This window comes from Phaseolus vulgaris, chromosome 8, assembly GCF_000499845.2.
Source record: "Phaseolus vulgaris cultivar G19833 chromosome 8, P. vulgaris v2.0, whole genome shotgun sequence".
Lineage (NCBI taxonomy): Eukaryota > Viridiplantae > Streptophyta > Magnoliopsida > Fabales > Fabaceae > Phaseolus > Phaseolus vulgaris.
In genome coordinates this window covers 41,768,716-41,781,434 of record NC_023752.2, presented here as the reverse complement: position 1 = coordinate 41,781,434, position 12,719 = coordinate 41,768,716, and the positions used below count along the sequence as shown (strand labels likewise).

At 34.4% G+C, this 12,719-nt stretch overlaps 1 long non-coding RNA gene across 1 annotated transcript; it reads left to right on the top strand.

Annotated features, from left to right (window-relative positions):
• Positions 1 to 6,095: 6,095 nt before the first annotated feature.
• Positions 6,096 to 7,074, top strand: LOC137826929 (uncharacterized). Its single transcript, XR_011083624.1, has 2 exons — positions 6,096 to 6,377; positions 6,460 to 7,074. It is a non-coding gene; the product is annotated as an uncharacterized lncRNA (long non-coding RNA).
• Positions 7,075 to 12,719: the final 5,645 nt, after the last annotated feature.

The window sequence follows — 12,719 nt, the reverse complement described above, 5'->3', positions numbered from 1 at the left end:
TTGTGTAAACTTTTCTCAACTTGCTGAATTTATGTTGCACAAATTACTTCAAATTAGGAATTGAAATTTGAACCACAGAAACTTCAAATATTTAAGCTAAATATTGGCGTTGGAATTTCACACAAAAAAGTGCGCCAAATAATTGCAATAAAATTTTCAAATTCGCGGCTCAATTCAAATTTTCCAGAGCGAGATTGTTTTACACTTTGTGCGTTTTTCATTTGTCATTTTTTCTATTTTGAGTTTTGATGTACTTCTTTTTTTTTTCACTTTTTTTTAACACATCAAGGTATTCAAATCCAAAATTTCACAATTTTTTTCCGAGCACACTTAATTGTAATAAACATTTTTAGCCAACACATAAACTGTAAAAACAAAAGAAACCTAAACTAGAATTAAAAACAACATTGAAAACTCAAAAACACAAATGAATTAAGTGGAATTGAAATTGAATGGAGCTAACAACAAATATGAACTCAAATCTGGAAAAATAAAAATGCGCCAAAGCTCAAATTTAGCATTAAAATTGTACTCAAATTAAATCAAACAACCAAAATCAACAATAAAAAGTATTACATAGAATTGATGACAAATTGGATGAAAAATTAAAATGACTCAACCAAATTGAAATGTACCGAATGAAAATATAAGAAGATTCAAATAAAATCAAAAGCAAAACAATATACTCAATAGAAACCTTAACAATTGCAAACAGAAAAGCTCAAGAACAATTGAACCGGATAGAATTTAAAACAAGCATCATGATTTGATTAGTAGATTGCAATTGAAACAAAAAGACAATTAAAAGGCACAATAAATAACACTGAAACAATAACAACACAAAGATTAAAAGAAGAGAAGGCACTTAGCTCTTGAAGAACCAAAGCTCTAGATACCAAATGATAGGTGCCTTCATCCGAATTTCTTTTCTTCTTGTGTTTTTGGAGGAGTTGGCAAAAGCTAGTGTTGGAAGTGGATAAAGGATGACTCTAATAGAGCTATGGATTCCTTGTAGGTGCATGAAGAGTAGGTGATGAAAACTATTCGGCCTTGAAACTTTTGGCTAAGAAGATAGACGAAGACCGAGACTTATTTAATTGTTTAGGTGTGTTCTTGTTTAATTATTGAGTTGTGTAGCACTTTATTTCAAGAGCTCTTTAATTTCTTGCAATTTACGGTTCTGTTTTAAGCTTATCTGAGTTTGCTTGCTGTTTTAATTCTTTTGCCTATCATATGTTAGAGTATTTTCCTTTTTGAATCCATACAAGTTTTGTCTTAGTCTTGTTTTTCCATAATTGTCATCACTTCTTGTAGTACTTTTATTGATTTTGTTATTTCTTGCTTTAGTGTCATATAATTTTCTGAGTTTGATACTTCATCCTTTGTGCATTTTCTGTTTTAGATTGAGTTCATGCTTGTATTCTAGACCTATACAAGTTCCTATACATCATTTTCCATTATGTCTTTGCTAGTTCATAATTCTGTTTTTTCATTCCTATTAGGATTCCTCTGTTTTCTGAAAACGTGCTGACTGTTTTTCCTTATTGCAATTGATTTACACACTGGAAAATTCTGAAATTCTGGATTTGTGTTATTCAAAGTGTTAGAAAAGAGTAGAAAAAAGAAGTACTCAAAAATTCAAAGTACACAAAAAATGATAAATAAAATACAAAAAGTGTACAATTCTGCCGAAAAAAATACAGTAATCTGGCAGCGATTTTGAAAAATTTATCTCAATTAATTGGCTTACTGTTTTTAAGTGATTCCAGTGCCATTTTTGAGCTAAGATCTTGAAGTTTGTGTGGTTAAAATTTCATAATCCAGTTCGCTTTATATCGTTCCAGTTAAATCAGTGAACATCAAGCACAGTTTGCATCAAAATATTTTCCAGTAGCTAATTTTTTGTTTTCTTCATCTACTCTAGTGCTTTTCTTTAAGTATTCTTTTGTGTGCCTACTTTCTCATTGAGTTCCTTATTTTTCTTGCTTGTCTTTTGTTCATTAATCTTTGAGTTTGTCACACATCTAGTATTCCTTTTGTTCTAGCCTTTCATTGCTTATATTTTTTCTTGTTTGTCTTTTTTGTTTCATTGGTTTTGTTGTGGTTGGCTTTGAGATTGGTGTGCCTTGCTTTGACATATTTCATTTGAGGATTCCAAGACCTCAAGATCAGATTGGTGCAGGGACTTTATTTCTTTGAGAGTGACCTCTTTTTTCTGGCCAAATTTACTTCGGCAATTTGGGTGCCAAATTCATTTTTTTTGCTAACTTTGTTTCTTAACTTGTTTGCTGTTTTTGTGTGTTTGCTGTTTTCATTTGCAAATGGCTGGCTATTCAAGTGGTGCATCTTACAAACAACATTCTCCTTCCAAAGCTTCGGTCCTTGGAGAATTGCATGAAGCTCAACGCACCATTAGGCGTTTGGAAGAAAAATTGAAAAAGATGGAGGTGCAACAAGCTAGGTCATCTCACTCTATCAATGGTGAGCATCATTCACATAGACCTTCATCAAGAGGTTCTTCAAATGACTTTGGCCGTGAAGAGGAACATAGAAGAAGGAAGCATCACCATCATTCTCATGAAGAGAGCTATAATAGTGACCAAAGATATCACCAAGTGTTCAACATTTCTTGTGGACAAGTCCCTAGTTTTAATGGTGATAGTGATCCTAATGTGTATTTAGAATGGGAAACTAAGGTTGACCATTATTTTCATGTGTATAAGGTCCAAGATGACGATAAACTTAGGTTAGTTTCTTCATCCTTTTTGGGCTATGCCAAAGAATGGTGGCATAAAGATGTAATGGACATTATATATCGCAAGAAACCTCCCGTGGTTTCTTGGAATGCTTTGAAAGAGCGTATGCGCGCGAGGTTTGTTCCTCCTTCTAGGAAGGAACACTTGTTGAAGTTCCAAAGGCTTCCTCAAGGACATAGGATGGTAGATGAATACTTTAAAGATTTTGAAACAACTTTGACTAAAATGAATATACATGCTAATGAAGTGTCAAAGATAAAATGGTTTGAACGTGGTTTGAGAAGAGATATTAGAGAATTTGTAGAATTAAATGAGTACTCTTCTTTAAAGAAAGTGTTTCGCAAAGCCATCAAGGTGGAATCCTATCTTTTGAAAACAACTTTCAAACATACTCATGATGATGATTTCTACAACTCTTCTAGGAAGGATGCCAACAAAATTTCTACTCAAAATTCTCCTTCCAATTTTTCCAAACAAACCCTGTTTCCAAAAAAAGTTTCTACTACAAATCCCTCTACTCCTAAGTCACCTACCAAAACTTCAAATATCAAATGTTTTAAATGTTTAGGTTTTGGGCACATAGCTCTTCATTGTCCACAAAAGCAAATCTTAAAGCTAAACAAGGTAAAACAAGACCTCACTCACCCACCTACCACAAGTAAAAATGAAAAAGACAAAGAAGGCCAAGTTGACATGGGTCTTATACTTTCACATCCAAGGTGTTTTCCTTCCTTATCTTTTTCATTACCAAAGGTTCTTACTTCACCACCATCTTGGTTTAAAAATGTTAGGGATTATTTTTTCATACCTCCTAATGGTTGTCACCATTTAAGAGGACATTTTCCAAAAGATATCATCATTCCTAAACAAATTTTTCCAACTTGGTCGTTTTATAGAACCTCCTTTTCTGAAATCCCATTGTTTCCAAATGATAAGTCATGTTTTCCTTTTTCTTCCACTTTTAATTGTAAGAATAAACTGACTTTGTTATATGCAGGGATTCAGAATTCGTGGACGAATTCTCTCCAACTCGAGGAGTATGATGAGAATCAAATAAAGGAGGCTTTTATTAATGGAGGAAGAGGACATCCACCCTCACATTTGAAGTTCTTCCTTCTAGTCTTCTCAAAATTAAAAGAAGACATAAAATAAAGATGAGGCCCAAGCCCAAAGAGCCCAAGTCCATCCCATGAGGGGAAAGGCCAAGCTTTGAAATACTCTTGTATAGTTTTAGGAGGTGTGGTTATTAAATAAAGGAGTGTGAAAATGTAAAATAAAGTCACATTGTCCATGTGACTTAGGAGAGTGGTGTAGGTGTAGTTTTTAGGAGGTGTCATAGTAGAAAAAGGTCACACCTCCCATGTGACTTGTTTTTGGTGGGAATTTCAAATGAGTTTATTTGAATTTTCCCACCTATTTTTCAGCACCTCTAGGCTATAAATAAAGTTGCTTAGCTTGTACAATTCAGATTTGAATTTTGATTAGAGAAACTATACACAATTTTTGAGAGAGCATTGGAGAGCTTTGTGCCTTCTTCACTAGTCTTATCTTGATGGTTCAATGGTTACCTCAAGTGGTGGCTTGCACACTTATCTTGGAGTCTCCATCCTCCTAGTGGCGTGATCATCCAACCATTCCTCCATCTTCATGAGCTTTCTCTTCTCCTTCCTTCCTTCTCTTTCTATGTTCATTCCATAGCTTGTTTCCTTTGAAATTCTGTTCGGTTTCTTTGGTGTTCTTGTTGTTTTTGCTTCGGTTTTATATTTCTGCCGATTCATTCTTGCTTCTTTTTCATTTTCTAGCTTTTATGTTCGGTACATTTCATTTTTATGCCATTTTGTTCGGTGCAATTGCTTTTCCTTCCAATTCAATTGGTTCAATTTGACAATATGTGGAACTTCCATATGAGTTTGGGTTTTGGTACTAGTTTTGGTGAGTTCTTGTTCATAGAACCTTGATCCAATTCTATGATAAAGTGCCTTTCTCATATCCAACTCAAGATGATTCCTAAGAATGTCAAGAATCATTCTAATTGTGCTAGTGGAATCACATCATATTGTAAAGTCTTTTTCTACTTCTTAGCCTTGTAAAAATTGTATAGAGTAGTTAGGAAGTTTTAAGTCTTGTATTTTCTAGGCCAAAGTAGAGAAGGATGTAAATAGAAAAGAAAGTAGAGTATAAAATAGTAAAAGAGGGGTGCAAATAGAAATGTGGGCAAGAAAGGCATGAGGTAGGCAAGGAAGGCATGATGCTCCACATGTATTTTCCTCAATGGAGAGTATTTGCACCAATAAGGTGGTGACACTTGTCACACTCTAATTAGAGAGGTTTTAAGAGACTTTCTCCTATAAATAGGAGTCTCTTGTACATGATTTTTAACTTTGATTTGAGTAATGAAATGTTGTCCAATTGAGAAACTTTTACTTGTTCAAAGTACTCTCTAGAGTTGTCTTCTTGCTAGAAAAATTTCTAGACTTCTTCTAGTAGTGTTGGCCTAACCTCATCCTAGAAACCAAGTGTTGGCCTAACCTCACTTAGATTCACACTAATAATTTTCATCACTTCCAAACTTCTACAATTCTTCATGCTTCCGCAATAGTCTTCATCATCCATATAAGATATTCAAATCAAAAGAATAAAGAAGAAGATCTACAAATGCAAGCTAGGATTGTATCATTTGGTATTAGAGCTTTGGTCTAAGAGATAAGTAGTTCTTCTTTGAATTTTTTTTTCTAATTTTCGTGTTATTCATAATTTTCTTGATTGTCTTGAATGTTTACCGATTGATTTTGTATTGTTTTTTTTGTCTTTTGTTTTTTGTTCAAAATGAATTGTTCTTACTTGAACCTTCATGTTTGTGCTTTTAGGTGTTCTTGTGTTCATGTGCTCTTTTGAATTTTCTTGAGTGTTCTTCAAATTTATTCAGTGAAATTTTCATATAATTGAGTCATTTTGATTTTAAAATCATATATAATTTGTCTAAAGTCATGTTTAGTCCAAAAATTGTCATAAACTCCATTAGTTAATCTTTTTGAAAAAAAATCAAATTTCTTCATAGATTAGAGCTCTTAAGTGCTTTTGATTTCATTTTTTAGTTCTTAAATTGCTACTAGATCATTTTCCATAATCATCTACTCCAAATTTCATTTTCGAAAATTCTCAAAAGTATTCTGAAAAAATCTCTGTGGTGCAAAAAGCGATTCAAGTGGTGTGCATATTAATCTGAACCTGTTTGGATATCTCATTGGATGTTTGGTGCGGACAGTTAATCTAGAGGTACGAATAGCAGATCGAGTTTAGGTTTTTCAGATATTTCCTGAAAATTTTCTGTGATTTGCTTTGTTGTTCTTCATCTTCTTCTTCGGCTTCATATTGAATCTGTGTGCGAAGATTGATCGAAGAATAATAACAGTGACAATCGAAGTTAGTGATTTTCGACGACCTAAACCGGAATCGCGCACAGAGGAAATGCGAACGGAGGAATCGTAAACGGCAGTGTCGTTTTCCAGCGAAACCGGTGAACGGAGAAGACGATCGAAGAAATCTATTTGAATCACGATCGAGTTGGTTTGGTGAATTGAAAATCGAAGAATTAAAGCAGTGAAGAATGAATTGATTCATGTAAGTTTCTTCTTCCGTTTTCGTTTTTCCTTCACTGTTCTTCGTTTTGAAGAAGTTTAAATGGAGAAATGGTGAGTTGTAGAAGAAAATTGAAACTGGAATATGGAATTTGGTGAATCAATCTCCTCACAGCCTGTGCCTTCTTTCGGTGAGTGAATCGCTTGGAGATATTTGGTTCGATTGTGTCTTAGTGCAGCCAAGAGAAGGTGTTGTTGCTTGATTAAAACTGTTGTTGGTGTAGTCCAGAAAATTGGTAGTGCGGAATACTGGTGCAGTTTAGCAAATTGCTATACAGTTCTTGATTTGTTTGCTTTGGAGTGCAGTGAAACAGTTTTGGCATTGCACTTTGGGTCAGTTCTGTTGGTTACTAAATTGGAGTAGTTATACAATTTTGGTGTGTTGATCCAATGCTTAATTGATTTGCATCAATGAATACAAGAAAAGTTAGAAAAAGAAAGCAAATTGGGTAAGCTGAATTGGTGGAAGTTCAACCGTGAGTGTGGTAGCTTTTACAATTAAAAAAAATGGTTGCAGTAAATTGTGAGATTTAGACGTTCATGAAAAATTGATTTGGAGCTTTCCGCAAACTAAAATTACACAGTGGAACTCAGAGAAGTTTATTTCTGAATTATCTCGGTGATTCGCGTGATTTGTTTCAAAATTTTAAAGCATATTCTAGTGGATTGCAATTGAAGAATTTTGGTGGGGTCCACGTTTGACATTTTATGTTTTTGCTAAATTGAATGTGCCATTTCTTTTAAAACATTTTAGGCCAAAACCGTGTTGCACTATTACTTGGGCTGCACAATTCTAATTGAATAATTTTGATGCAGTAATTTTGGAGGTGCAAAAAGCATGATAGAGTTTGTTTTGAACCTAGTTACATTGGGCCAACATCTTTTTGGATCTTATGTAACATTGAAAGAAAAAATTGATATTCTTTAATTTTTCTTTTTGTAATCCAATTTTAGTGTCAATCTTTAGGTGCTTCCTTTGAGTGCCTAATTTCTTGATAGTCTTTAATTTCTTGTTTGTCATCATTTTTTGATAGTCTTTGTGTCTTGTCAAAATTCTAAATCTCTTGAGTTTAACTTTCTTAATTTTGAGGTTTTCTTGATTTTGAGTATTATTTATCTCTTTTGATGGAAATTATTTCTTAATATCATCTTTGGAAAAGGTTGACTAACATTGATAGGTAGCATATTGAAGAAGAAAAAGTCAAGCTAAGGATGACTACTCTTGAGAAAATCACCAAGTAGAAAGTTCAAAAGCAAGAGCTAAACACTACAGGGAAGAGAAGAGTGCAAACATCGGGAGAATTTTTTTAATTTTGCTTTTCATATTAATTCTCTTGTAATCCTTTTATACTAATAGTGAAATTAATAATGCATGCAGACTGAGTGTGTCTCAAAGGTCCATAGGTGCCAATGAGCCTCACCTAGGATTCGTCTAGTTTTTTTAATTTCATTTTAATACGCTTAGATAGTGAGTGTGTCTTAAGAAGTCTACAAGTGCTTCTGAGTCTCACTTAGGATTAGTGTCTTAGATTATTTTCAAAGTTTAACTTTCTTTTTTAAGAAAAATTAATTGGAGTTTCCATTAAGGAAGACTGATGAAAGCTAACTGAGGGAACTCTGGCTTAAGTAGTCCTTGTGACTCACCTCTCTTCCCTGGAATGAACTTGAAAACATTTTGACCTTTCAACCTTCTTGTAAACTGTTGATTTTCAAAAAAAGAAATCAAATAAAAAATAGAATGAGTTCTAAAGAAACATTCATGGAAGAGTTTAAAATCATGTTTGCTCAATACATGCAAAATGAAGAAAAATCTAGGAGCAAACATCATGAGGTGTATAGTCATGGAAGAAAAATTTATAACCCTCATAAGGAAAGGAAGGGGTGTGTTTTGAGCTTAGAAGTTTGTATTATTCTACAAAGTCTGAAGTATGCATTCCCTACTTTGATGGAAACAAAAATGTTGAAGAATATTTAGAATGGGAGACAAAGCTTCATCTAACTTTTAAGAAATACAAAATGGATGAATATACTGGATTTTTCTTGCCTACCCTATGTTTTCAAGAATATGCAAGGTCTTGGTGGCAACGAAGGCAACTTGATGTTATTATTGGTACAACATCAAAAGTAGAGTATTTGAGTGATTTAAAGGCGTGTATGAGAAGAAAATTTGTTCCACCTTCATATGATAAAAAAGAAAGCTTAGAGAACAAATGAAGGAGCTTGTTAAAATAGGAAGAAATTTGTAGACCAAAAAAAAGAATATGCTAGAAAAAATACAAGCTCCTGTCAGAAAGAAAGGAAGAGAAAGACAAAAGACAAAGAGTGGAGAACGAAAGAAAAGATAGAGAAGAGAAAGTAAAGAGACAAAAAGTGATGATAGAAAAGGAAAGTACAAAATACCTTTTTTCTGGAGTTGAATCAGATATCGATAACGTTTTATCTTCTCCAGAAAACCCTTCTGAGGATGTGCTTGAAGAAAAATCTATGTTTGGAGCTGAACTAGATATAAATGTAAATGTTTCCTCCACAGAAAATATAAAAGAATATTTGATTGAAAAGGAAGAAGAAGAGGAAACCAACAAAGAAGAAAAGTCTTTTATGACACCCCTTGCAAGCATAGTTGAGAAAGAATCCTTAATGGGAGATTGCAATACTTTGAACTCTTCTTTTCAATTATACAATGCTCATTCTTCTTCACAAAAATCTAAAAATCCACACTTTGTGATGTTGTTGCTTAGCTTTGGCAATAAACAACATAAAGTGAACAAAATATTTTTGAAAAGGGCCCTGTAATTTTTGTTCTTGCCGGTTGACTTGCTCGCTTGTTACCTCTGGTGACAAACTTTAGCTCTGTCTGTCTCTTCAAGAATCTGTCCTATCTCTTGCTGCTCTGGAACGTAGCTCCGCTGAAACAGAGGGGGTCCTACCTGTTGATTGCACTCCAAAGATCAAGTCAGTAAGGGCTTATTAAAAATCAAGTAGTAAGTTTCAGTCTTAGAAACAACATAACTTAACCTGGGGTCTCGAGCACTTTTTATAACTTACCTCTTGTAACAGTTTTCTCTCACTATAATCTAATCTCAACTGAAAGGTATCCTCAACAGAAGAAACACATCTTGTTCAGGGGTGCCTACTCTCAAGGTGCCACAACAGAACGAATATTGTCTCCCAGGAGTGCATAGAATAATAACAGAATAACCACCAGGGCACCAACTCATGCACCAACATCAGGGGAACATTCTACTTGCATGGGCACCCTACTCGTGGTGTAACGTTATCTTTCACTGTACATGCAACCTAGCCACTATATATGTGCCCTAAAACACACTGACTTAGGTTTAAAAGAAAACATTTACTTGACCTAGACCCTACATGCACTAAGTGCAGCCCTAGGTCCACAAATACCCTTTATTAATAGCCTTACGTATAAAAGATTACTTCAATTATACCAAAACGGATTTAATAACCAAACTAGGCCCAATCACATGGCCCATTCTACTGGCCCAACAGATGAGCTGACCTGCCTGTGCCATGCACCGAGATTCGACCACAGAGTACGGAGCCTTGAGCGCTTTGTCTAGTACAATTTTCATTCAAAACTTTTATAAAAATAAAGGGCCTTATTTCTGTTCAGTTTTCATTTGTTTTAATTTTCTTTCAAAAAATATATTTATCTCATTTTTGTTTGATGTTTATTGTAGATTGACATTTGACCAAAGAGGAAAACATCAAATAAACAGAGGTTTTTGTCATTGAGCATCATTCAGATCTGATGACAGATCCTTTTCAAGAGGGAGGGAATGATGAAAACCATTCGGCCTCAAAACCTTTGGCTAAGACGATAGACGAAGATCGAGACTTACTGAAGATATTGTAAAGTCTTTTTCTTCTTCTTAGCCTTGTAAAAATTGTAGAGAGTAGTTAGGAAGTTTTGGGCCTTGTATTTTGAGTTAAAGTAGAGAAGGATGTAAATAGAAAATAAAGTAAAGTGTAAAATAGTAAAAGAGTGGTGCAAATAGAAATGTAGGCAAGGAAGGCATGAGGGAGGCAAGGAAGGCATGATGCTCCCCATGTGTTTTCCTCAATGGAGAGGATTTGCACCAATAAGTTGTTGACACTTGTCACACTCTCATTTAAGAGGTTTTGAGAGACTTTCCCCTATAAATAGGAGTCTCTTGTACATGATTATTAACTTTTATTTAAATAATGAAATGTTGTGCAATTGAGACACTTTTACTTGTTCAAAGTTCTGTCTAGAGTTGTCTTCTTGCTAGAAAAATTTCTAGACTCCTTCAAGTGATTTTGGCTTAACCTCACTCTAGAAACTAAGTGTTGGCCTAACCTCACTTAGATTCACAATAATAATTTTCATCTTTTCCAAATTTCTACAATTCTTCATGCTTCCGCAATAGTCTTCATCATCCATAGAAGATATTCAAATCAAAACAATGAAGCAAAAGATCAACAAATTAAGATGCAAGCTAGGATTGCATCAGTAGGGAGAGTGATTGATTGGGCCATATCACTTGAAGAGATGAAGTAGAAGAACAAAGGTGTCTATCCTAGAGAGATTTAGACAAGGGAGTGAGTAAGCTAACAACTTTGTAACATAACACTCAGCTTTGTGAGCCAAATACCCCTTTAAATAGGTTAGAGGTCCGACCAAAGCATACAAGAAAGAGAGGGAAATTCAAATGTGTTTTAGGTTTAAATTAGGCGCCACATTAGAGTAAAATGGAAAGCATGATCAAGTGTTCTCCATGTGACCTAATTAGGTCTAAATGATCGATCTAGGTTAAATGTGGGCTTCAATGTGGCCCTAAATTTACCCTATGTTGGATTTTAGATGTCTAACCCTAACCCTAATTCACTTAATAAAACTACAAGTAAATTTTCTACTCTAATTTTAGCAAGAAAAATAAATTCTACTATATAAAAAATACAGTAGGTTATGGCATTCTTGAACATGTATAAAAGGGTGTCTCTGCCATCAGTAGCAGAGTCCCGATCCTCTTGTATCTTCCTTGCCATTACCTTAGTGATTGGTTATGAGTTGGGCCTTCTGCCATTACATTTGGTTTCAAAAGTTGATTAAGGTGAAAGTAACACAATGGTTTGAATGTGTAGAATGATCAATCAACATGCATATGTAGACCAAGTTAGAAGATTTCTAGATTATGAGCTTCCAAAGTTAATGTATATTATGAAGGAGATGATGATTTGAAAGGCAGTAGAAAGAAGTAAATTTTTTGGAAGAAAGTAGGTTCAGGAGAGACCTCAAAAAGGTGCAAATGAAAAATTGATCAATTTGAGTTCCTTTTATAGTGCTTGAACGGTGTGCTAAGCACACGTCCTTTTCCTAAGTATATTTTTTCAAATTTTCAAACATAATAGCTATTTTTCAATTTTCGCTCAACCTATTCATAATGGCTTGAATGAATTCAAAGGCATACCTTTTAAGAAGAAATTTCCATTGGGTAATCTGCCATTGGCTTGAGTGGATTTAGTCTAGAGAGCAATTTTTTTTTCTAGTGATAACTTCACTTGGGCGCATTGAGATTGGCTAAGCGAATTTGCTCTTCATTATAGGTCTTCATTTTAGCAAGAGTTTTGACTTGAACGTTTTATCTTGGGCTTAGTGAATTGTCTTATTTGTATCAAAGGCCTTTTAGACCAATTCTGATGGAGATCAAAATGAAGAGGATTTTACTAATGGAGGAAGAGGCCATCCATCCAAACATTTAAAGTTCTTCCTTCTAGTCTTCTCAAAATTAAAGAAGAAATTAAATAAAGAGAGAATCAAGCCTAAAAGAAGACTACAAGCATTCAAGAATGGGCTCCAATTAATATCTCTCTTTGTAGTTTCTTTTGTATAAAAATATAAAACATATAGAGTAGTGTTTAAGAAGGTGCTAAAGAGGGAAACCAAAGACACCTCCTTTGTATAGCATCTTTAGGCGTTAGTTTTTAGGAAAGATCTGGAAGGTGCCTCTTCACTCTCCATTTAGACGCTAGAATAGGAAGAGTTAAGAAGGCTACCTTGCAAAGCTTCTCTTGTAAGCTTCCTTAGTAATAGTGACCAGTCCTCCTCCCTATAAAAGGAAGGCTTAGGTCTTTGAAATAATAAGATTGATTTTGTGAGTAAAGAACCTCTCCCAAATTGGTGAGTGAATTGAGAGAGACTTGTGTCTTCTTCTCTTCTAGTCTTATCTTGAGTGAATTCTTGGTCTCTCAAGTGGCGGCAACTACACTCATCTTGAAGCCAATCATCCTTCAAGTGGCGTGCACATTTCCAAGAGCTCCAACCACATAAGTTTCATTGTTC